This window comes from Nannospalax galili, unplaced genomic scaffold (assembly GCF_000622305.1).
Source record: "Nannospalax galili isolate Female #2095 unplaced genomic scaffold, S.galili_v1.0 scaffold20, whole genome shotgun sequence".
Taxonomy (NCBI): Eukaryota; Metazoa; Chordata; class Mammalia; order Rodentia; family Spalacidae; genus Nannospalax; species Nannospalax galili.
Genome location: NW_008346414.1, coordinates 469,289 through 495,721, shown reverse-complemented (window position 1 = coordinate 495,721; position 26,433 = coordinate 469,289). Strand labels below are relative to the sequence as shown.

The window sequence follows — 26,433 nt, the reverse complement described above, 5'->3', positions numbered from 1 at the left end:
TTTTTTAATGCCCTTCTAATCCTTCTGTTTCTTGCACTTGTCGTCATCGACTTTTCTACTATGTATTAATCAGGTAAAGACGCTTATTAAATGAAAACTTGAGTGTCATGTTAACATTCATAAGAATGTTCCCAAATTTCATTTTAAAAACTCTTGACTTCTTAAAGAATTCCTTTACGGGTCCCATCAAAAGAATCTCTCTCCTAGACAGAAATCCTTTACATAACGTTTCATGCCTGGAAGGTCTAACTCCGCCACAAGTGCAAACTTGCACAGATAGGGCTGGCGTTGGAGAGAGAGGCTAACTTATTTTAAAAGTAAATAGACATTAGACAATAGTTTCAACATTAACTTACTCTTCGTTCTTCTTCACCACAGTAAGCCAGAAGGCTATGAGCCCCATTCACCCCTCCTCTAGTCTTCCTTCCACTCTCTCCCTGTGTGGTACCCCCTGCTCTGAGAAGGTGAATGCCTTCCTCCCACCAACCTAGTTATTTATCGACATAAGCTTGCATGCTGTGGCATTATCATCTTAATGCATAATTCACAATTTCTTGCATGTGGCCCGCACTTTTGCCTTACTCCCTGCATCCTGAATGAAACATAAAGAGGAAGTACTTCCAAAGTAGGCATCGGAAAGGATTCCCGAATGTTGCCATTGACCCCCATCCCCTCTGGCCTGCTCCAGTACCCAGAATATTGCTTGGCTAGCAGTTCCCACACACCCTTGTGAGGTTCTATATTGAGGTAAAAATTGAGGAATAGTCTCAAAGTTTGGGCTGTGGGGCTGGAGAAATGCTCGGCTGCTAAGAGCACCAGTTGTTCTTGCAGAGGACCTGGGTTTAATTCCCAGCACCCACGTGGCAGCTAACAACTGTCTGTAATTCCAGTTCCAGGGGAGTCTCTCACCCTCTTCTGACCTCCACGGGCATTGCACGGCACAGGTGCACTTACACACATGCAGGCAATGCATTCATACACATAAAATAAAAATAAGTAAAAAAAATAGTTTGGTCTCAGTGGGGAGCTGTGAACCTTTGGGGTAAAGTGCTCTATACACATGAGGAAAAGATGACAATTATTACCTTAAAGGTCCCATTCTTGAGTGGCAGCTAGATGTTTTCGGGAGGGCAATAGTCTCAAGTGTCTGTAATTCAAGAAAAGGAGAAGTCATCTTAGAATTGTTATTCCCACTGGGACAGGGTAAGGTGTGGATAGTGGAAAGGGAGTGAGGAGGGTGAAAGGAAGAAGGAGAGGCTGGTGGGAATGGGAATGGCTGCTTAGTGTGTTGGAGGGAAAAGAAAAGAAGCCAAGCATTTTCAGAAGCTGGGGAAGGCCAAAGAAAAAGATGAAGGGAGAGAGGACTGAAGGTGCATCTAACTGGAAAAGAAAAGGAAGAAAACGGACAAGAGCTTGAGAAGAGACTTCTGCAGGACCGACTATGGTAGACAGTTTTCAACCAGAACCTGCTCCTTAAAAGGGCTGGGATGAGCTCCTCCCCACGGAACCCACTGCATCTGGTTAAGTTGATTAGGCTAACCAGCTACATACTTTTAAGGATACAGGAAAAAGAACATAAGTGGATCAGCTCACCTATAAATATTCAGGTCTGGGTAGCTCTGATTTGAACACATCCACAATTCAGGCAGTCTAAAAATGACCTCTCGCTCTCGCTCTCTTGCTCTCTCTCTCCCCCTCTGTCTCTCCTGTGCATGTATACGTCAGTGTTGATTTTCCCAAGAAGCCTCCCAGAATACTGGCAAGCCTGTTATGTACATACATGACACATGTAGCACATATTCCGAGTTTCCATCTTTGTATGCTCCCAAAACTTCCTTTTTAGAAAGCAGTTTGCTCTCCATAAAGTATAGATGCTGTGTAAGACAGTCTCGCACAGTCACACTTGCCATCCCCTAAAACACCTATGTGAAGGCCGGCATGACACTGAAATCAGAAGGTCACCATTACCATTTGCACAGGTGTGGGATCCAAGGAGAAGCTTTTGACATGCATTTTGAGTCCAGCAAGCAATAATTCCTCCTTTTTTTATAAACAGAAAGACATGAATTATTAAAAAATTAGACATTTAGAATAATGGCCCTCCACACGCAAAGTATTTATTTCAACTTTCATCATTCATAGTTTATTGCATTGATTTTTTCATCAGTTTACTTAGTATTAGGCTTCCACTGAACTCATCAATAAGAAATGAATTTTGGTAACTTTCAAATCCACTATATTATTTTCCTTTTATTTGTAGTGAATTTCTCTTCCCTCGATGGTATTACTGCAATAAGTCAGTCATTACTTCTTTATGTTGTCTCTTCTTTCTTCCGTATTTCATTTCCCTTTACAGCACATCTTGTGATCACAAAGAAAACAGAGACACTTATTTCTTTTAACACTTGAAATTGCTGCAAGTGATTTAGTTGTCATTTAATTTGATTCCTCTCTTCTGTCTGTGGAGAAATATGTTTAATGTACTGGAAATTATGTTAATAAGAAAAAGCATTATCTCATTTAATGAAATAAATATACAAATATTTCAAGATAAAATAAAGAGGCAGTCTTACTGAGAAAAAATGTCTCTTATGGTTTGTGTAAAATAAACAAATGAGAAAAAATCATGAATACATTGAAACACTGACAAAAATTATGCCCGTGTTTAAAGGGGAGAGAGAAAGCTTGGTGACTGAATTAGGCACAACTTAATCAAACACTTTCGTGAGCTACATGGACATATATTAATGATCACATTATTAACTTCCTATTTCCAATCACCTCAGGCAGGATCTGGAATGAACAGTAGGTTTTCTGAAGCTTCCTTTGTATTTCTTCCTATACTTCCATCAGTCTTTCAATGATTGCTATTGCTCAAATGAATAATTATCAGCACTTTCATTGAAAATATGGCCAACAACCCATGCAACTATAAAAAAGGTTAGAATTCCTTTGATTTTGCTAATCAAAACAGAGTCAATGAACTCGTTCCAAAGCTTCTAGATATTAAAGTTTATCTAATGCACAAAAAGGTTAAATAAATATTGTTAGTGATTTGAGCTAAACTCGAAGCAATTATGTAATAAAAGCATGACCACAGTAACAGAAACACATAATTAGCAATTTAATTACTGGCATGAAGACAAGCTAAAGATGTCAATAAAAAGAATCTTTAGTGACAAGCCGCTTTTACTCTTTACTGCAATTGAGAGCAATACTCACCATCTGATGAGCAAAACCGTTCTACAAAGCTTCTACCGCTCCACAACTGAAATAGCCAATTTAAAACATTTTTCCTTCGTATCATTGCATAGTGAATCATTACATTTCCCCCTCTAGATTAGCACTTTCTCTTCTCTGAAAATACAATATTTCCAGTCAGCAAGTAAAGAACATTATGTTTTTTAAAATGAGTTAAAGTAGCAGGTGTTCCTTCCTTCAATTTCATCTTTTCCAACTTCAATAATATGTTTGACATTGAGTCCCGGTATGACATTTCAAACACCCTTTTTTCTTACCTACTAACTTACAGCCGAGAAATGTATATAAATCAACAATTGTTTTAAAAAGTGACAAATGCTAATGGCATTAGAAATAATGAGGAAAATTCAGTATCCCTCAACATTTTGCAGTTTCTTTCCTTCTCCATCTCTGTATTTCAGGTTAAGGGTAAGAGGTAAATGAGAAAAATAAGTAAGGTCAGTTTATTGTGATAGGGTCCACTTGTATTTTTTTTTTCATCACAATCCAAATTTCAAACTTTTAAACAGTCTTGAGCTATTCATCTTAACATCTTCAATGCATCCTTACCACCTTATGTGTCACTGGTATTTAACCAGTAGCAGAAAACAGATACCTCAAGATAGAACCACATTAAAAGAAGTTTTCCATCTTGTGATCAAAAGTGAATCATCTTGGCTTCTGTTCAATAGCCACTTGTACAAGCCCAGTACATAAAGTGAAATCATGAAAGCCAGACTTGCTAAGAAGTTTGGTCTATAAATACCCTTGGGGAATGATGGGATATACTTAAAAAATAAACTCTTGCAACTAAGAACACAATAAATAAAACTCCCAGTAGCAACGCCTTTTATCTTGAACTTACTGATTCTGAACATTTTGAGACATAGTTCCAACCAGATATCCTAACAACATATACCACTCTTGAGAAAGGGATGTATAATACAAAATCTAGATTTGGAAGGTCTTACAGAATAAATGTGTGTGTATATATGTGTGTGAGTGGTGTATGCACACATGTGCATGGCATATGTATGTGGAGTGTGTGTGTGTGTGTACTGGTACATATATCTATGTGGACAAGGAGGTGAGAGGAGTACATTGGATGTCCTGTCTCATTGCACTCCACCTTATTTCCTTGAGACAGGGTCTCGATGAACCTGGGTGGCATCCAGCAAGCCCCAGGGATCCTCCTGTCCCAGTCAGCACACAGAACTAGGGTTACAAGTGATACAACCACGTGGGCACTTTGCATGATTTCTGGGGATTTGAATTTGAGTCCTCATCTTTGTACAGCAAGTGTCCTTACCCACTGAGTCCTCTCTTCAGTCTCACGTTCAGAATATTGGCAGTGTATTTTATCTGACTGTAACCTTATAAATATGAAAATGGCAACTACTTGGAGATAATGCTTTTGGAATTTCTTTGCTAATATATTGTTATCTGGAATCCTCATTTCCAACATACAGCTGGAGTAGTTTCCCCACATTAATGAAGAGTTTTGCAAAGTCCTTTTGATTATTGTTCATTATACATCACCATCAGTTTCTAAGTTTCTATTTTAAACGTAAACCTAAACTCACTTGGATTTTCACTTATAATCATTTAAGCATCAAATTCACCTTCTTTCCATGCTTTTATTGTCAGACTAGAAGGGGCTGCCCTATGTTTTGTTACCTTTAACATGCCACGTTCCTTTATAAGGCCTGCTAATTCTTGTGTTTTCCAATGGGGTCTATTATGTCTGTGGAAAATTTAGGGTCCAAGAAAGAAAATGGTGTTCTCACAGGCAGTGCTGCCTCTAGCTAACTGTAGACCTGATAAAGGCTAACTAGCTCACATAATAAGTACAAGATAGCCCAGGGTCCTTGTAACCCCTGAGTAACCCCCTTTATAAGAGAGTATCAAGGGGAGAATTTTATAAAGCTTTAAAATGCATTTTTGCATTTGAGTTCATCACCTTGACAGCTTTCTGCAGAAGAAAACAAGTTTCAAAGAGCTTAAGTAATTTACTCAAGCATATCAGAATGGAAAACTCAATTAGCCCATATTTGTTCATAACAGTGCCTAGACCACAAATTGTTATGAGCTAATATGGGCTAAGTTTTTTTTTTTTTCTTAAGAAGAACTGTTTTCATAGGAAATTTCTTTCAGACAATTTGCATTTAGCATCTACACTTTTTCCCTCTTTTCTGCAATAATGACTGCCTAATAGTGAAACTTGCCTCCTTACTGTGCAGTTCAGTAACAAATGTATGATCTAAATGAATGCCCAGCTTTTGCTCAGACATTCATTCAGACACGGCAGAAAGGACCTTTAAAGTCTGGAGCAGTAATCTCAAGCTTGAGCAAGTTTAACCTTGTGAGCATGCTGATAGATTCTTAGGCCCCATCTTTAGCATCTTGGATTCAGGTCTGAGGACAGGTGAGGATTCTCTCAGGTGAATGAGTTCTATGACTGATCCTGCAGGACAGACCTTGAAAGACCTTGGAAGACCTCTGGCCAAGTCAAACCAGCTTTGAGCTACCTTTTTGAGTATCACAATCTCCTTTTCTCTGGTCCTCTTGTATTATCTAGATCCTGGATTTCAGTGATGGCATCAATGGAAAAACAGAATCTTAAATGAGAAATTGGACTTGTTTGACAGGAAAAGGCCAATGGACACAATGAATCTGAGCTTGGAATTTTATAGTTTTTGGTAATATAGGCCTAGTTGTTTCTAAATTGGGTACAAGGAATTACCAAACTCCTTTTAAAACAAGGAGGCCCATCTGGAAATATACTCTCTTACAGAAGGAGAGTACCACAGGTCACCAGCATACAATACAACCTCTGAGTGTGAATGTTACCATCCTTGAAATACAGCCACCCATTCCCCTTGAATGGATACTGGCCCTTAGATCAGGTTCTGTCCTCAGGAGATAGGCTCGCTTCTCAGAACACCATTTACAAAGAAGGATTTAAAATTTAAGTAACTTTGTCTGTGTGCACAATTAGCTAAGTAGAATCAAATTTGTTGCATCTATTGCCCTCAAATTAATAAAGAAATACTCTGGCTTGGTAGCACACGCCTTTAATCCCGGCACTCAGGAGGCAGAGGCAGGAGGATCTCTGTGAGTTAAAGGCCAGACTGGTCCACATAGTGAGTTCCAGGACAGCTGGGGCTACAGGGGGACCCTGTCTCAAAAAGACCAATAAAAAAAAAAAAAAAAAAAAAAAAAAAAAAAAAAAAATACTCAAGTAAAAATGGTCTTTCCCCTTCCATTTGGGATGAAATAATCCCTCTTCATGTAAAACATATAATTGTGCATCAAGTGGAGAGAGCCAAAACTCAGTTTCACTTATTTCTGTCTGTCAGTCTCCAAAAATGAGTGTTTGGGACCCCTAAAGTAAGCCATAAGAGTAACAGCAAAGATCAATGAGGCAGGCCATAACATACTTAAATGCAAAGATAATTTAATATTCTGCTTCTCCCCCAAAATACAGCTCTGGGCAAGCAAGAGAAAGCCGCGCCACTGTGGGTTGTCTGGAGAGAGGTGTCATGGAGAAAGGTGCTTTTTTTCCCCTTTAAATTGAATATAATCCAACAAAGATTTGGCAGGCTACATATTTAAAAGGTTGGGAATGCTTACAGAAATTGATTCATTCACACTGTTGTGAATCATTTAGCACACACTTCAAAGAGAGTTGGGCTTCTTCATCTCTGCCTCCCACTTCCTGAGAAAGGCTCTTAATCAAAATGAAGACTTGAGGTGCAGCCCTGGTAACAGGACAAAGGGACCCGGATGAAGCAGCACTGTGTGCAAGACCTGGCCTCCACAGAGAGCAGGGCAGGTTGTCTGGGGGAGGGGTATGTTCTGAGCGGCAAGGTTAAAAGCAGTAGCACCACTGTGACACAGATTCCCAGACAGGGGTCACTATTGTTGTTACAGAAACACAGAAGCAAGCCCTGTGTTTAGGAAATGCTTCTGAATAGCCTTAAGTCAAAGTGTGCACTGTCAATTTCATTTAAATGTAGATTACCTATTTCATTTAAAGAAGATTATAGAGCGAATAGCATGTATGTAGCTCAGTGGTAAAGTGTGTACCTAGCACATATGAGGCTCTGGGTTCGATCTACACACGCGCACAACTAAGAAACCAAAAAACTTGCTATATTTTATTCTGAAAGGGCCAGTAAGTTTATTAATAAATTTAAAAATAAAGGATGAAAAATTACACAGTCAAGCAAAATATGCAAGTGATAAACGGTTAATAGTGCTGATAAATGATATTTTCAAATAATTAAAACAACAAAAAGCATACAGAAAAATGTAGAGAGTAAATCTATATTTTCAGTCTGGCCAATGGGCAAAAGCAAATGTGGACCTTTTGCTTTCCAAAGCCAGAGTAAGATGAGCCAGAGAGCAGAAGGGCCTTGACGCCCCACTCTTCAAACGGAGCCACTCAGCCACTGGCTACAGCCACTGTTCTCAGAGGCAAGCTCTTGGACAGTGACCCATCACCAAGAAGGTCTGATCATCGAGCACTATAGCCAGCACTGCAGCTTACTTGCATGCCGTGTTAACATCAGAATCATCTAGAAGAAAGTAATCGCAGAAAGCTGAGGAGGAGGAGGAACATAGTTCTTAAACATCTATGCTGGCAAAGAACACTCAGTCCTAAAGACAGGTAACTGAAAGGTCACTCACATTTGATTTTAAGATGTACAGTATACTGCTAATATTCATTTTAATCTGGCCATTCTATAGATATAGACGAATACTGTGAATAAAAAAAAAAATGACTGCTCTGCTATCTGGCCTAAAGCAAGAACTGTGGTGTTAATTCTTTATCCTAAAACACTTATTTCAGGCCTCCCATATGTCTGACAAGCTCTATTTTCCATTTAATTTTCAGACTCATCCTCTTACTACCCCCACGTTAGAGCTGATGCCGGAGGAACAGAGTGCGTGGGGAGCTGCCTGCTTACGCTAACTCCTCTCACCAGCTCTCCATGGACCCAGAGGTGGCTGGGAGACAGAGAGACCCCAGCGCACTCGCTTCCATATCCATCACCCTGGGCAGAGCTTTCTGTGCTCAGGCCTCAGTCAGGTGTTCTAGTCTCTGCATGGGGAGATCCAACAGGAATTTTATAACACGGATACACTAAATTTTCATTTAGCAATTTGCAGCTAGAGCCCCTGAGTGCTAGAGGACTGATTTATTTAGAATCAGGATGAATGTGGATGTTGTTTAATTTAAAATACTGGTTCTCAACCCAGGCTGCACAATTAGAATCAGCTGGGGAGCTTTTTAGACACCATCCTTGTCCAGGCCTCCTCCCCAGAGAGTCTAACTTAATGGGCTGGGGTGGAGCCCAGGCACTGGTATTTTTTTCAAGTGCTCCCCAGGTGACTCTAATGCGCAGCCAGGGTTGAGACCCACTGATTTTACAGCCTGGCACTGCAGCCAAGGTATTACTGCTGGGGCGGGGGGGGGGGGGGGGGGGGGGGGGATTTCTCACGGGGGGGGGGGGGGGGGGGGAGTGTGGTGGCTGATTTCTCACCCAAAGACATACGTGGATTTATGCTATTAGTAAGTATATCTTAGTTGTGTAAGCAATAAAATAGGACTAACAGTATCCCAAAACTAAAGCATTATGTTAGACATATTTCCTTCATCCTTCCCAAATACAGGTTGACCTAAAGCTTACACACTTGTTTTAGAATCTTGGAGAAGGGGATATGGAGCGTGAGTGCAAAATTAAAAGGGGATATTTTATTAGCATTAATTTTTAGAAAAATAACCAATGTTCTCATTTAAGGGTTGAGATATATTTGATAAATATTGTTAAATTCTTCTTTAAAACAATTTTTGAATTTCCATTTCAAATTTCCATTTAATTTAAGACTCACAGAGGCAATAAGCTATCATTCTGTGCTTGCTTGATGCTGTCTTCAAATATGTTAGGATAATGACATTGCCCGTATTCAGGCTTCAATCTCTGAGAAATTTCTGTTAAGAAAAGAGAAGGAAAAAAACCAATGCAGAGTGATATGTCAAAACTTAATCATTCAACTTCTCAAGCAAAAAGTTACCCCAGAAATGATAGCAGACCATCATTTTCTTTAATCTTTAAAGAAAACTATTCCGAATAGCAAAGGCATTAGCAAGCATTTTAACTCCATGGACTCTCTGCAGCTTCTCAGTCATGGAGACTGTTAATATCAATGCTGTGAATTTATTCCTCAAAGTAAAACCAGTAGGGCAGATAGTTCATTAAAATCTCAAATGCCAATTTAACTTGGTGGGACAATTGGGTGACATGATAATTATGTTATATAGATACTTATTACATTTTGATATCAGGTAACATGGCTTGGCTTATATTTGTATCTATGATATACCTGAGGTTTTAACAGAGAACAAGTCTAGTACAAGAGCAATGAGGACTCAGACACAAGACTTGACCTAAATACATTATGTAGCACTGGGTGTCTGTTAAATAGGTCAGCCTGGGCACTTAAAAGTTATGCAAAACTTCTTTCTGACACACAGGAGATATGTCACTAGTCAAACTGTATAAGAATCAGCTTTCTAGGCAAGAAGAAAATTTTTATCGTCACTGTGAAAGAGAAAAAAAAATTCTGGCTACTCATAAGATGTCTTAAATACTGTACTGTGTTTGGCATATGTCTTTAGACCACAGAAAGCAATAAAAGTAACAAGACTGATGAAATGTCTAATAATTCTGTCATTTGAGTGGCTAGGAGTCCTTTGAACACTGCTACAGAAATTCTTATTCTTCCAGGAAAAGCAAATGGGATTTTGAAGTCGCACAGGTCTTGCGAAGTTCCATGGGTTTTGCTACCAAATCAAACGGTATCTGCACAGGATTCAGATCTTACCAGCTGCTTTAAAGAGGGATGAAACATGGAAAGTTTATCTCATCGGAGCTGTGTGGACTCCCACCCCTACTATGGATAAAACTGTGTGACCACATTTGCTGCCCAAGGGTATAGGCTGGCACTGAACCAATAGCAAATGAAGCGGAGGGTCCCCCAAACTCTTTCCATGCTCAAATCAGTGATACTTAATAGTTCTAAGGTTTGCATGGCCACTGGGCTCTAAAGAAATCATCAATGATTCCCAGAGGGTGATTCCAGATTTAGCAGAAGCAACACTGAGGAAATTATTAGAAATGCAAATTATACAGCCACCAGGATCCACTGAATTAGAATCCCTAGGATGGGTGGGATGCAGTGATTTGTTTGTTAATTGAGCCTCCAGTTTCAGAACCCCTGAATGAAGTTAATAATATAACCTGATGGTGGACATACTTCCAACTTACAAGCTTAATTCTGAGTTATCTTTAACAGTGAACAAGAAACAAGATAGATGAAAGAATACTTCAACATCTCATATTACTCAAAGTCAACCTCTTCTCCCAATCAACTTTTCAGAAACAATGGGCAAGTTCAATGTTTATGAGGCCCCACATCTTTGTCAGCATGAGTTTGATCACCATTAAAAGCTCTCGGATGATGTCTCTGCTTCTGGAAGTGAATTAAAGGTACACAGTTGCTCAAAAGTAGCAGGACATAAAGAATAGAATAGCACACAACACCGACTGCTGGCTCATCTTACATTTAACACTCAGGAATTAAGACAGAATAGAACACCTAACAACGAAGTACATTGATGATAAAATGCCTTTAGTGGGCTTTTATGAGACACGTATCTTGAAGAATAAACCCTCATAGGTGGGCATGAGGGAAAATAAATTCCCAAAGTCCCTGTAAGTTTGTTGGCAACGTAATATATATTAAGTTTGAATATTTGTTCTTGATCTGTAGCTCCTACATGTTAAAATAAAATTAGATACTTCAGATTCCTCACGTAAGGACCGAGTTTTGCCTCTCACCTCATTACCCTCCACACACTCTGAGTAGGTTTAGCTTAATGTATTTGAATTCCATTTCTGAGAGCACAAACTCTTATGATTTTGCATGATTGAAAGACATTCATTAAAGAGACAGGAAATGAAGTGTATGCAAATTTGAAGCAAGCTAATAAAAAAATATTTAAAAGGAAAAAAAAAATCCTATCTGTTCCTCCATAACACGCTGAAAACAAAACTCAGAGCAAAACAGATCACAGCTGCTCAACTGAACTGCAATCCGCTCTGGGAAAGGCATCCATCCACCTTATCCCACACACCTGTTTGCCAACAGAGACGCAGCAGCAAAGCTGGCGTGAGGAAACGGGGAGCAGAGTAAACAGGTTTCTTCATTTGACTGTATCACACTCACTCTCAAGCAGGCAGTTCCTGCTAGCTTCTTGCTGATATACTCAACTTCAAAGACTGCAGGTAGAGCCTGAGTCAAATCCAGATCCTCTGGGACAAGTGATTATTTTCTCCTCTCTCTGACCTAGTGAATGCAGCAATGCCTTCTCACTTGGTATTTTTGCCCTGCAGGCATTTCTGTCCCACCACCTTACCCTCATGCTCATAATAATGCTAGGCAAAGTGACAAAAATAAGTCTGCCCTCAGTTTGCATATCGAAACAAAGTGCACCGAACACTGCTGCTGTCTCATTGCTTTGTTATTTCATCATTATTCACCACAGTTCTTGCCTTCATTTGCAGAGTTTGGGTTTTAATGTAATGGCCATTCAATAAAAATGTTGCTTTTAAGGGTTTGCATATCATCCCATTTTCTCTTCAACCCTTCAGCAACCATATGGCAAGCAATCAGGTCTGCAATCACTAGGTCCATATTATGTAGAGCATGATTTCGGCATTATGCTATTACCCATCTGTTTCTGTAGAAAAAGACATGAACCCATGTATAAAGGTCAGTGGTTTCATTGCACACCGTATTCCAGAAATCCATCTCTGTTCACTTGAGATCACTTTTGTGATTTACTCAAGTCTCTAGGCCAGACTCTCTCTCTAGCTCTTGCTCTCTCTCTCTTTTTTAAAGAAATACAGACAATCAGCACAATTTGTCTGTCTGACTGTTGTATAAAATTATTTGCAACTGTCAGGGCAGGCACTTAAACTTTCTTACTTACGGATATTTATCCCAAGATTCTGCACTTTGAAAAAAATGTGGGTGGTGGAGAGAGGAAAAATCAATTTTACCTGATTTTATATTTTTAGCTGTCTACACAATAAAAATGACAGACTTTTCGAGCAGAGGCAGCCACAGAATAAGGAAGTTCAAGTTCCTGCCTCCAGTTTGGGGGGCTTCCAATGCCAACCTAGACAAGCTAGTTCTTCCATGCTCAAGGAAAAAAATATATATAATATGTTTATATACAGATATATACATATTTGCATATCTACACAGATATTTACCCATTTTATGTACCTATTCCTGCTCTGTGAGCAGATTCTGTCGGGGCTGTTGGTAGTGGTTCCAAACAGACGTGTCTCTCTGGCCTACCCAGAGGGTCTCAAACCTGGTTGGAATCACCTGGAAAGCTTTAAAACCTCTATTACTTGTGCCCAAACTCCAGAATTTCAGATTTAATTAATTGGAGTGTGGCATGGACAGTTGGAGTTTTAAAAGCACCCTAGCTACTTCTGTTTCATGGCCTAGACTGAGAATCTCTGGTCTAAAAAGAAGTCATTAAATAAAATTATTTCATTCATTCATTTTGAAAAATGCAATGACAAAATATGCTGGAAATACCAAAAGAAACTTAACTAAAGCTATGAAACATTCAAAAAATAACAAGGCAAGGAATAGAAACCAAGAACCTTCAACTACAGATAAATTCTGTATGAAATGTTTCAAAGGATAAATTAAAATATTAATACTGCTTTTTGTTGTTGTTGTTGTTGTTGAGATAGGGTGTTACTATGTAGCCCCAGCTGGCCTGCAACTTACTCTATATGCCAGGTTCAGCCCCTAAATGTCTTTTTGAAAAGGTTCTACTTTATAGGTATGTGTGTGCACATGTAAGTGCAAGTACTCACACAGGCCAGAAGAGGGTGTCAGATCCCTTGAAACTGGAATTACAGGCAGTTGTAGGCTGTAATTTGTGGCAGTTTAGTGCTGGGAACTAAACTCCTAGCTTCTGCAGGAGTGAGAAGTACTCACTGCTGAGTTCTCCCCCCAGGTGGGTGGTGGGTTTTTTTGTTTTGTTTTTGGTCTTTTTGAGACAGGATCTCTCTGTAGCCCCAGCTGGCCTGGAACGCAGGCTGGCCTCCATCTCACAGAGACCTGCCTGCCTCTGCCTCCAGAGTGCTGGGGTTAAAGGCGTGCGCCACCACATGCCAGATAAAAATATTATTGACAAGAAAAGTGCTATGCAACAGTTGAAGTCCTAACTGTAGTGAGGCTTTTGCCTCGGCTGCGCAAAAACAGCATTAAAGCTAGAACCCTAGTAAAATATTGCCAAATTTAATTAAAATTCTACAGTTAATGAAAATCATTACAATGTAATAGTTTAAAAGAATAGCAGATTACTCAAAATTTATTATGAACATACAAAAAATTTACATAAAAATCATACCGATTGTTCATTTGACCGAAATAGCTTAGTTTTGTGATATCTTGTTTACTGAGTCAATATTTATAAGTCTAAATAGTTTGGACAACAAAACTAAATTATTTCCTGATATAAAAAGGTGATTTCAATTGCATTATTACTTAACACAACTGGTAATAAGAAACAAAATTTAAATTAATGCTCTTGAACTTTGAATCACAGAACCAAGATGGTTCATGGACATATGACATGCGGGTTTGTGTTGGGATTGGGAGAATTCTGTTCTAAACTGCCAGAATTCCAGGTAACTCAATCAACAAAACCTGCTGGTCATTCTTGAGCTGGAGGGACAGAATCTATCCAAACCCCTCACTTCCCCTCCCCTTATCTTTCATGACCCTCTCCTTCCTCCCACTTTTCCCTGACAGCCTCCATAACTTCAAAGCTTCTATTCCCGCTCCACACATCAAATCCTATCACAAACATTTCATTCATCCAAACAAAATATAGAGAACCAATTAAAATATGCTTTTGCTCAGACTTTCTGGATTCAGTCAAGACTTAGGGCTTACAAGGATGGAATGCTAATGGTGACTGACCGAAACAAATGAAATGGACCACCGGGCAGCCTAACGTCATACTCCCATGACAAGAGTCATGGCAATACTCAAAAGCACTCCTATTTGCAAGAGAAGATGTATGCCACAGAGCGCAGCCTTGCTGAAGTGCACCTTTCTACAGTTAAAAATTGGAGGGCTCGGGGGCTGGAGAGATGTGGCTCAGTGGTTATGAACAATGGTTGTTCTTGCAGAAGACCTGGGTTCGAATTCCAGCACCCACATGGCAGATTACAACTGTCCGTAACCCTGGTCCCAGGGGACCTGACAGCCTCTTCTGACCTCCGCAGGCATTGCATGACACAGGTGCACTTACCTACATGCAGGCAATACACACATACACATAAAAATAATAAAAGTGTTTTTAAAAAATTGGAGGGCTCAACCTCTGTTCTATGAGTTGGACAACAGCCCATTCTAAGAGCCTGTTTAGAGGCTCTAACAGGGAACACAGCTTCTCATACACCCTTGAATGATGAAAGGTCCTCCTTTTTCAGGGAAGGTCGTTCTCTTCTACCCAGTGTGCAGCAGTACACACTTGGAGAGGTCAGGGAGGAAGGGAACACCCACCCAGCCAGTCAGATCAGCTGAGTCAACCCTGGCAATCAATGTAGTGACATGTGGCAGCCAGCTCACTCTTAAATCCCATTTCGCAGAGCTCAATTCTAGGGGACCCCTGGACAGTTTCCCCTGGATTTCATCAATCTGATAGTTGCTTCTCACTTCTTTTGGTTTTCCATAGTATTGTCCCCATCAGAATTCCCCTTGGACTGGGTATGCCACCCACACGCTGTACCCTACTGAATTCTAGCATGAGTCAGGACAAACAAGCAGCCTGGTTTTCTCAACGGTGCCAGACAAGCGATCTCCATTCTTTTCAAAATGACTCAGAATGGAAAAAAAAGTATATTGATGGACTGTATGGTGATATAATCATCACTGTTCACTGAACATCTTTTCCCAAAAGGACCTGAACGTGATTATAGTATAGATCACATACAAATAATATTGAATTGCTTTAAGTATTCAGAGAAAGAAGAGAAAGATAGTCCAGCTGTGGAGGTTGAAATAGTTTTCTACAACTGTGTTAAAATTTGGTCCTATGCTTCCTTGAAGTCAGGGAAGGAAAGAAACATGATGATTTCTATATGATTTATTACTATAAAGATAGAAGCACAGCAGCTCTAATGTAGACAAAGATTTTCCTGTTAATAAATTTTGGAAGGTTGTCTGGGAGTGGGTATTATGTAAGTGGGGATGATTAGAAAAACCAGCATTGTCCCCAGCAATCTTTTCATTGTGAAAAAAAGACAAATACCACATCTCTTTTCATGGGCTTTTGTATAATGCTGTTTGTTTTCTCTTTACCTTTATTTCCAACAATATCATCATTTTTGTCATAGTAACAGCATTCTCTTTTGGTTGTGAGCCTGAGCCTTTAACAGCTGTGCCATCTCTCCAGCACTGTCTCTATTTTATAAACCACCTTATGAAGTTTTAAATATGAGATAGAATACAGAGGGTGGATAAGTAGGATCTTTAAAGAGTTAGTGAGTACTGGGCTAGAGAGTGTTCGATTCAGTGCTATGTTGACAGTCTTGCTTCCCAGGTAACAGTCCTGCTGATCATGGGTGTCTCAGTTCGAAGTCTCACCATAGTAACACACTAGCCAAGTCTCAAAGCATTTGGTGCCATCCACTGCTTTCCAAACTCTAGTGTACATACGAATCATCCCCTAAAGGTGAAGATTCTAATTGAGTGGGTCTGAGTTAGGTTTGAGATTCCATGTTTGCAAACAGTGCCTTCTTAGGTGTTATTAATGCTTATAAGCAGACAAGATATGGGTTTTTTTAAAAGATATATTTATTTTTGTTTTATGGGTCGGTGTGTTTTGCTTGCATTTATGTAAGTGTACCAGATACATGTCTGGTGCACTTGGAGGCCAGAAGCAGGATGCAGTCCCCCAGAACAGGAGTTATGGATGGTCACGAGCCAGCATGTGGGTACCAGAAGTCAAACCCGGGTCCTCTGCAAGAGCAGCCAGTTCTTTCTCGTTCTTTCTTTCTTTCTCTTTCCTTTCTTTCTATCTATCTCTTTCTTTCTTTCTTTCTTTCTTTCTTTTTCTTTCTTGTTTTTAAACAGCTGAGTCATCTCTCCAGCACCCAGACAAAACTTTGAATATCAAAGGTAGATAGCCAATAAAGTCAGGTCCCAAATCTTTGACATGGCTTCTGTAAGTCACCAATCATGGAAAACCAAGGAGAGGGTTTCACTTGACTTGAGAAAACTGTGAAACCTAACCATACGTCTGTACCAAAGTATTCTACTGGTTTGTCAGCGCTATTGGCTGCATGTGAAAAAGGTTCTTTGTCTCCAGTCATGTCACACTTTGGTATTGGTTATTTGATAATTAGTTTTGTTTCTGGCCAATTGAGATACTGAGGTCCTGGAGGGGAAGCACTGAGTTCATACATCTTTTGTCTCCTCTGTTTTCTCTAGACAATAGTGGTCCTAGGTGTTGTGTATCATAAGTGAATTTCTTTTTCTTCCCACCCCCCCATAATTGAATTTCAATATTTACAAATCTTGCTCAGTTTCAGTAGTCTCTTAATCATTTGTGATTTCTATATTTTATTAATAGCGTCATAACTTGTAGTCTTTCCGACTTCAAAAAGAAACTTGACAGCAAGTTCCAAAGAGAAAGATAATAAACTAAATGTACTGTGACAAGACTGGGTCCTCTGAGAAGTGATGCCAGTGGAGAAACTTGATAGTTTTCAGACCACAGTGTAGTTTCAACAGGAGGGAAGGAATGTGAGTGGATGCTTCTTAGCCTGCTGGGCTCAGGAAGACTCTGCAAGCATACGGGTATTCTCATGCCCAAGTCAGCTGTGTCCTGTGTCCCAGCAACAATTCTGATTGACTGTGCCCAAGCTCAGTGACTTGCTGAGGCATGTGGGTGGCATGGCCTTGAGAAAGCTCATATGTAGAGTCCAGAGTGCAGCCGCTGGGGTTCTTGGGTCATTCACCATCCCTGTGGTTAGAATGTACAGATCCTTAGAGTTGGCACCCCCTAGGTGTTGAGATGTACATGAGGATACTCCAGACTGTGAACACATTCAGATGTGAGAAGATGCAAAGAAGGATCTAATTTGACAGCTTCATACAAAAAAAAAAAATAGTGAAAATGTGGTTATCACCACCATCATCTGAAACAGTCAAAATGTGTATCTCAATGCAAGGAAAAAAACAAATACAATGCACAACGGACTACAATCTTCAGCCAAGTTATATTCATCTGAGACTCGTGAGTCTTAGAGTCCTACTTTTAGGTACTGCAAGGGCCTAAAAAAATGCATATATCTTAAACTAATCAAACACTTAAATCTAAATCTTTGTTTTGATTTATTCTCTCTCCCTCTCTCTGTCTCTCTCTGTCTCTCTGTCTCTGTCTCTCTGTCTCTGTCTCTCTCTCTGTCTCTCTGTCTCTCTGTCTCTCTCTCTCTCTCTCTTCCTCTCTCTGTCTCTCTGTCTCTCTGTCTCTCTGTCTCTCTGTCTCTCTCTCTCTCTCTCTCTCTCTCTCTCTCTCTCTCTCTCCTCAATAGGTACTAATTATGCAGCCCTGGCTGGCCTGGAACTCACTGTTTAAGCCAGGCTGGCCTCGGACTCACAGATACACACCTGCCTCTGCCTCCTGAGTGCCAGGATTAAAGGCGTACACCACCACATCCGGTTGCTTGATCTATATTTAAATGTCAATTACAGTCCTTGTGGTTCCCTTTCAGAAGCAGTATGTTCCTTGCAACTGCAGACTTCAAAATGATACAGTATGTTTTTTCTATGAATATCCAAAACTCAAAGCTGGGAAAAAAATTGTCAGGACACTCTATTTAGTGCTGGCAATCCAATCTAGAGCCTTACCGATGATACTAAGCAGGTCATCTACTACTGAGATAAAATGGTACCCCTTCGATGAGGCGCACTTTTCTATTTTCATTATTTTTTTAATATAAGCAACACAGTAATTTAGTATTTTCCTTATTTATCTTTACCAGTCTCATAGTCAGGATAATTGTGTGTGTGTGTGTAAAATATATCTAAATAAAATATGTTTACATTGATTGTAAAGTATTTGCTAATTGGTGGCTATATAAAATTGAGAGTTCTATTTTTCTATCTTAAACCGCCTCTGTGTATAGTCAATATTCTATTTTTTTTTCACAAAAGTAAATTCTAATTCTACACTATATGATCACTATTTTCAGTATTAAATGCACTAGGGGACATTTTAGCTTCGATTTCTTATACCAATCAAACTTTATAAGCCATTTCATTTGGTGGCCTGTATGGGCATTCTGTGGCCAGCCATGAATCAGCTTCCCCTGGGTACAGATATGATTGCCCCATTTGATGTTCAAAGTATTTGGATGAACACACTTTACAAGTCCCTTGGATTGTCCATTCTCATGCCCAAGGAGGTACATGGCAGGTCAGGAGGGCACTGTCATAGTTAAGCCGTTTGATCCCTGCTGCTGCTTCCCCGAGATACAGAAATAAAAGATGCCTGTGGCTTCTCTAGTATTCTATTTTGTCTTATTTTAAATGTGATGGCCTAACCTTTCACACAAGCAGCAGGGAACTTTGAACTTGGATGAATTCATTTAAAAATATTCAGCTCAGTATTTGTTAATGACATAAAATTGTATCACCAAAAAAAAAAATGTACCGTGAACCTGGGAAATCTGATATAAATTACAAAACTAAAATAATTTTACTCTCAATTTTGAGAATGAACTTTAAAGGCAAAAATATCCTCAAATATCTCAATATCTCAAGATATTGCAGGCAGAATGGAAGAAAGCTTGTTGTGTCAAAGCCCACTTCTTATGGAAACAGGTCAAACTCCCTAGTAAGGAGAAATCCCACATACATGAGAAGGCTTTGGGTGAGGGAGGCAGGGGACATGGTATGGAGTGTTACCTCTTTGCTATGAATGAACAGTTGCACATTTGTACGTGTATGTAGCTCATAACAACGGTATTGGAATGTGGTCTTTTCCAGCTTCCTGTGTTCATCATAATTAAACATTTCAAAACATAGACTAAGAAACCAAACAGGGACCAATGAGATGGCTCAGTGGGTAAAGGCATTTGTCGCCAAGCCTGGTGACATGATTTAGATTCCTGGAACCCACATGGTGGGATGAGAGTCCTGCAAGCTGTCCTAAAAGGCAGCCAAACCACAGGAGCAAAATGATCATACCCACTCCAACACACCAAGTACAAACAGGATCCCTGAAACAATAAGGGAGGAAACAGGACAGAAGTAGGCAGTGCGGAGGGTAACAACTGCAAGTTATTGTTCGCATTTAATTAGCACCAGTAACATTTTTATAATGTGTATCAAAACATAAGAAAATGGAAAAAAGTTGTGCTAAAGAGATCTCCAATACTAATCAGTAGATTTTGATCTAGTTTATTACACTGAATTTCTTTGTTGAAGACTCACCTAAAATTCTAGTGTTGGAATTATAAAAGGAAAAGTAAGATGTCATATTTATTGAGGGGTTCTTTAAATGATGTCTATCAGTCATAATTCCAAAAATAATTCCCATGACATATTTATAATAACATGAAATAAATTAAGTAATAGTAATAATAATAACAGCAACAACTGTATAAAAGCTTCAAAAGAAACCATGCTTCTTCAGAAAAATCCTTGGACTCCAACTGGCTAGGTCTATAAAAATGGTAAGTGTATGGCATGTCTGCTGGCCCCCACCACCGTGGTGCACCTTGGTGATCAATAAGGAGATGCTGGCACCTAAGCTGGGAGTTATCTCAATATAGCACCAGAGCAGCTCCTGCCAATCGATAGGATTTGGCAGGTGATTAGAAACCTATGTGCCACTGCTTAGAATGTTTATTCTTTGGAACACTCAATTTAGCGTTTATATATTTTTGATATTATTCTGCAAATGTATGGTATGTGTGTGCCTACATGCACACAAATCCCTGTGTCTATGTGTCTGTGTCGTTATCTCTGTCTCTGTCTCTGTCTCTGTCTCTCTCTCTCTCTCTCTCTCTGTGTGTGTGTGTGTGTGTGTGTGTGTGTTGGGAAGAAAGAGCACAACAGAGAAAGTCTCATGTGCATAATTCCATTATATATTCTACCAGAAACAGACCATTTCACTCCTTCAGCAGACCCCCAGGGACACAGCACAATGTTTTGCTCATATTTTTCAGCCAATAAATACTTCTTGACTTTTTACTTTTAAAAAAGTGATCTGAGCCTAGAAGTGTATGTCATGGTAGAGTCCTCGCCTAGCACATGTGAGGCCCTGTATTTCATTCCCAGCTTTGCAAACGAATGGGTTTATCAGCAAGTTATTTGTCCTTCCTTATTTGTTTGATTACACCAACCCATTTTGATCCAAATGAAATAAAACTTAGAAACTGTGTCAGCAAAGGTAACTCAGAGGGGTGAGCAAGCACAGAAAGACTGGCCCACAGTCTCCCATCTGCGGTTCTAAAAACAAAAAGCTTTAAAAGGCTTTTCATAACTCATGTGGCAGCAAAACCAGACCTGAACTAATTTCAAGAAGATTATTTTGAATCTTTATTTATCCCACTCAGTGTGAATATTCATACGTTGCAATGCAGAAACATGAATGTGTTTGATTATAGGGTGCTGCCCCAGACCCAGCTGGAGATATTGCATAATCTGTAGTGTGTGTACCATATTACCTTTCTAAAAGAAATCTCCTGAATGCAGAAATACATCTGCCCCAGGGGTTCTGGGTGAGGGATTGTAGAGCTGCCTGTGTAAACTTCACACAACTCAACCTCTGACCCAGTGTACAAATAAGCTACATCACTTGGTCTGAGTCAATACTTTTTTAAAGAAGAGACATTCGGAAAATACAATGGTACACACACCAACTGTTAAGCCACATCAGAGCTTTTCATATAATTAAGTCTTAAGATGATAAATCCAGGCTTTTGATCCCTTTAGGGATCAGACTTCCCATTTGGGAACATGTCTCCCATCCTTTCAACATAAAGATATTTTAGTCTATATAAGGCCACTGGGAATTTCACACTTCCTCTACCAGATTTCAGAATAAATCTCATGTTAAAGGCTGATTAAAACATGCTGGAATTTCATTTGACCCACAATATTTCTAAACATTCATAGCAACGCACCATATCACAGTAAATGTCCTTTATTGATGTTCCCTTGATGACCTGACTTCACTGAAAATACTAATATGTACATATGAAAGAAATGCATTTTCATGAATTATTTTAATATCATGAATATTAAAGAAACATATTTGATCCTCACCAAATGCAAAAGAAGAAAACGAATCAGAAATGCGATTTTCAATTTTTAAGACGCAGCAGTTGACAAAGGCATTTCAGAGTCCTTCTAAAAGCTTGCAGCGTTACTCACTCAGCCTTTGCCAAATGCTTTCCTTTTTTGCGTGAATTTCCTACCTCCCAGCAATGTGGTTTATTGTCGCGTGTGATGGGGAGCAGACCTGTCTGTGCCATCACAATGGCCAATAAAACTGAGCTGGAGACTCTTCATTCTAAACCTAAAATAAATAACTAGATTTCATTTAAACCTCCCTGTGTGAATCATGGCAATCTTCCTAGAGTCTTTACTGTAGCTGCTTTTAATGCCCAACTACTTAGGAACCCTGAGTGTTGGCATGTTTAGTGACTCTGATCCTCCCATCAGTAAACTGATCCGGTGATAAAATGGAAAGGGCCTTGTACTATTTGCATTTTTACTCAGTTTAGTCACAGATCACAAAATAAATTAGTAAATGGAGCAACAAGGCTTCCCATTTGCAAAACCCCAACATTCAAAGTAATCAACTCTGCTGAAACTCACAAATCCCTAAAAATGTAATAATTTCCCCGTCAACTAATGAAAATAACAGGCTGCAGCATCCGTTTCAACACCACCCCCAATGCCAAAGACTGTGTTTGAATTTGACTTTTTTTTTTTTGGTCTTTTTGAGACAGGGTCTCCTTATAGCCCCAGCTGTCCTGGATTCACTATGGAGACCTGGCTGGCCTCAAACTCACAGAGATCCGCCTGCCTCTGCCTCCCGAGTGCTGGAATTAAAGGCATGCGGCACCACGCCCGGCTCTGAATTTGATTTTTTAATGTAAGAAACAAATGAGCTAGTGGGTAAATGTCTGCGGAGCACCTATGAAATGTTTAGGGTGCGAGGTAAACATGGTACGGCAGAGCAATTGAGAGGAAGGATCTCATAAGCCAGCACATTGCTGGTGCTCGAGTCAACTCAAAGGCAAAAGCATACCAAAATAATGTCTCACGATGGTCTTGAGGCGCAACTCCCTTAGCTAGCATGGCAGCCCGGTGTAAGTCTTGGCTTTACAAATGATGATTACAACACTCAAGACGAAATCTTCACTCATGTCAACTGCTACAGAAATGTTAAGCTCGGAATTGTGTTGCTCGCCGTTGCTGGAATGACTCACAAGGACAAAAACTCCTCAGGGAGGAGCAGAAAACTTGATCAAGGATTTTAAAGGCTGTATTGTTGAGAATGTGCAGTATTTCTGACTACATAGTGCTCTTGGCAAAGTCTCTTATCATAGTGGCCTTCACACAGGAAACATTTAGCTTAAGGAGACACACAGAGGGTGAGTCAGCACTATTGAGTTTTTGTTTTTGTTTTTTCGTTTTGTTTTAACTGTACTCTGAGAACCTTGGGGCATGCAGGCCCTAAAACCGGAGACTAGTCATTCAGTTATTACTACAGGAGAACACTCTTTTCTTGGATGGAATCAATCCAAACTTCCAAGGCAAGAAAGCCAACGCCAAACTCTGAACCACGTAAAATGAGGCAATTCTAATAGCAAAAGGCCTTGGGTTTGCCCCCAGGCTATGTAATAATCTTTATCAAAAATCACACACACAAAAAAATAAATGTACAATTTGGAAACTTTGCAATAATGGGATCAAGTAGCTAAATGTAATTAGGAAAAGGAGAGCAGGAAGAGCCGATACCTAAACTGTTGGACTTTGAGATGTTGAAGTTATTCTGTTTTAACCCAAATCCCTAAATCCTAGAAGCTGGTCAGTGGTGGACTTCATCAACTGAAATGACAGCACCAGGTCAAACTGTTTCTGTCTTCATTATGCTTGATTCCTACCAATTGCTGTGAAATAGCAAATATGCCACATATGCTGACCTAATAAGCACCACATCAAGGCCACTGTGAGCGCAAACGAGACTAAGCAGTTCACCGTCTTCTCAGTAGCAAATTCATTCTTTCAATCACCATAGGCTTAAACTATAATTTAGTGTTGATTTAGGAGGGGGAAAAGTGAATAAATAAATTTTAGCGGCAATGTGACTCTTAGGAATAAACACTTATGTAGAGAGATATTCTCTTTGTTTGTTGTAAACATACAGATGAGAAACTATTGTTAAGTGAATTGGAAGCGCATTGTTTGGGGAAATACCATGTGACTCCACACGACCTCTCCCGAAGAGCGCACAGGAGAAAAGATGCAAAAGCACACCCTGCTGTCCTGTTCATCCGCACACCCCCCTCCTGATGGTAATCTCATCTCTTCGCGCCTTCTCGGCAATGGTGGTCATCTAAGCACTGTTAATCCTTTTAGCAAGCACTAATAATTATGCATTAGAACAAATAACATTAAAGCCTTTTTCAAATAATTACATATATAATGGATGTGTCTTTTAAAAGTTGTTTACAGCTAATTAACCAATGAATAATTGTTTTCTCTTCCTGAACAGAGAAAGCATATCTTAGAGTCACAGTTAAAAATGCTTTTTTTCCCGTTTTACAGATGTTGTTAGCAATTAAAACTGTTAAAACACTATTAAAAAGAAATTCTTGTATTAGAGGGCTTCCTCCTCCCAGTCGCTCCTCAACAACTCATCTTTTAAAAATTATTTCTAGTTTGAAAGGGTCCTAGTGGCCCCCAACCCCACAGACCCCTCTCGAAATAGTTCATATCCTTTAGCCTCACAACACAGTTTGCTTGTTGCTATATGACTAGTTTAATTGTGGGCTGTAATAAAGGTCATAATTAATATCCCAACACAGACACTAACAAACAATTTTAAATTGCCAGCATAATCAAATGATGCAAACATCTATGAGCTACAAAAGTTCATTGCTGCAACTGACAATTTCTTAATTGTATTCAGTCATTCATGGAAATTTTATTAACATCGAACTGATGTATCCTGCCCTTACTCTGTCACAACACCAGGGATCTAATTTCATTATTTTCCACAAGATTTGCTTGACTACTGCCATGATTCTAATATTGCTTTAGTCCAGATGTTTATGCTATTTAAATTAGGAAGAAAAGGCTTTTGGGTAAACACAATTAAAGAAGTTTTTTTTCAAATTTAGTTTAACAAACTTCTTTTAATTAATGCATATAGCTGCAGTGTTGAGGCTTTTTCTCTGGCTTTATGTTCATTCCCTACTGTGTGCAGCATACACCGAGTATACAGCTACCCACTAAATACAGCCACCCTTCAATTTTTAACTTACATCTGAGTGTTCTTCAAAGAGAAAAACAGAAGCACATGGCTGCACTTCAAGCAATCGCCCACGTATGTGTGTCTACTACTTCTGTCCGTGCACACACTCATCACAAACATACAGATACAGCTGCAGAAAAGATGTCACATAAATCTGATATTTTCTTCTTCAGGATCCTTTTATTCAAATCGATAATCTCCTAATGAGTGTGACTGATAACCCTTAGTATTCTCTATAATTGAATGGTATTTCCAACGCATGGAGAAGTTTCTGGAAAAAAAACAGAGCACACCGTTTCGATGGCTTGCTGGTACAATTTATTGCCGGGGGGCGGGGGGAGGCATGCTTTTAGAACTCCATCTCCTAGGAGCTGAGTTCTAATATAGGAACACGATCTTAGTTTCCTCGGGCAATCATTTCAATCACTTGTTTCCTCATTTGAGCGAGTATAAGAACTCAAAAAATGTCGACATTTTATTTAGTGCTATAAAGCTAATCAGTTTAGATCAACTTTGGAAGAAGTGTAATGGTTAAAAAAAAAAAAAAGCCACTGTATAGCAAATGGACACTGCTGAATATGGAATCTTGGAGCAGTACTGCACAAGGGAGGCTAAAGGATTGCCACAGACTCCAGGGAATTCTGTCTCCTATTTAACAGTGTAGACAGATGCCACAGAGTGAGTGATGAAAGTCCTAGCCCCTTCCACATTATTTAAACCAAAGAACTCAGCCACCTGATGAAACCACAAGTGTTTTCATGCAAAACAGAACCTCACAGATATTTTAAAATTGTCTGTCAGGATGTTAGTGATGAGAATTTCAAGCTTACCTTGCTTTAATGTCTTATTTCAGTTCTGGTATCAGTGCAATCAATTATCCAACTTCGACTGATGAAACTCCCCCAAGTATATCTGAGGAAAAACAATAAAATTTCTTCTAAGATCTAGGCTTGAAATGTCTCAATATTTCACAAGCACAGGGATATTTACAAACAACTGCAACATCTGCTATCATTCGGAAATCATGCCTGCTACCATTTATCTGAAAGAGGTTCAAATGTTCTCAAGCTATAAAATCTTTTTCTATCAGGACCTTGGAAGAGGCATAATATCACTTTATCGATAGGTTGCTCTTGCTACCATTACTTCCCTGTGACTGCACTGATTAGTAGTGACTATTTCTTGAAGTAGTGACCTTGTATTGCTTGGGAAATCCACCAGCTAAAAAGCCTATAGAGTTGAACACTTCCCTTCATCTTAATAACTTCATAATAAAATAATGGTGGCCTCCTCCCTACAGAATCCAAGTGACAATAGAAGTTTCCACTTGAGACTTTGCTAAGGGTTTTCGTGCGGTTGTTCACCTGCTGTGCTTTTTTCCATTATCCAGAAGGAAAGAACAATAGTAAGGCATCTCATTACTTTTGTTCCTACAAAATAATTACAGAAAAAGAATGTGTGAAAAAGAACTTGTTCCTACTTTTAAAAGATTTCTATAAAAAATTTAAAGGTTTTGTGTG

The 26,433-nt window shown here is 39.4% G+C and overlaps 1 long non-coding RNA gene across 2 annotated transcripts in view; it reads right to left on the bottom strand.

Moving 5' to 3' along the window:
• Nucleotides 1-1,084: 1,084 nt before the first annotated feature.
• The window catches only part of LOC103741857, a 213,375-nt gene continuing 188,026 nt past the window's right edge, over nucleotides 1,085-26,433 (bottom strand). For both annotated transcript variants that reach the window (XR_607598.1, XR_607597.1), the window contains exons 2-3: nucleotides 25,744-25,825; nucleotides 1,085-1,147 (exon numbers count right to left, since the gene is read on the bottom strand). This is a non-coding gene — a long non-coding RNA (uncharacterized LOC103741857). The remainder of the gene's footprint in view (nucleotides 1,148-25,743; nucleotides 25,826-26,433) is intronic.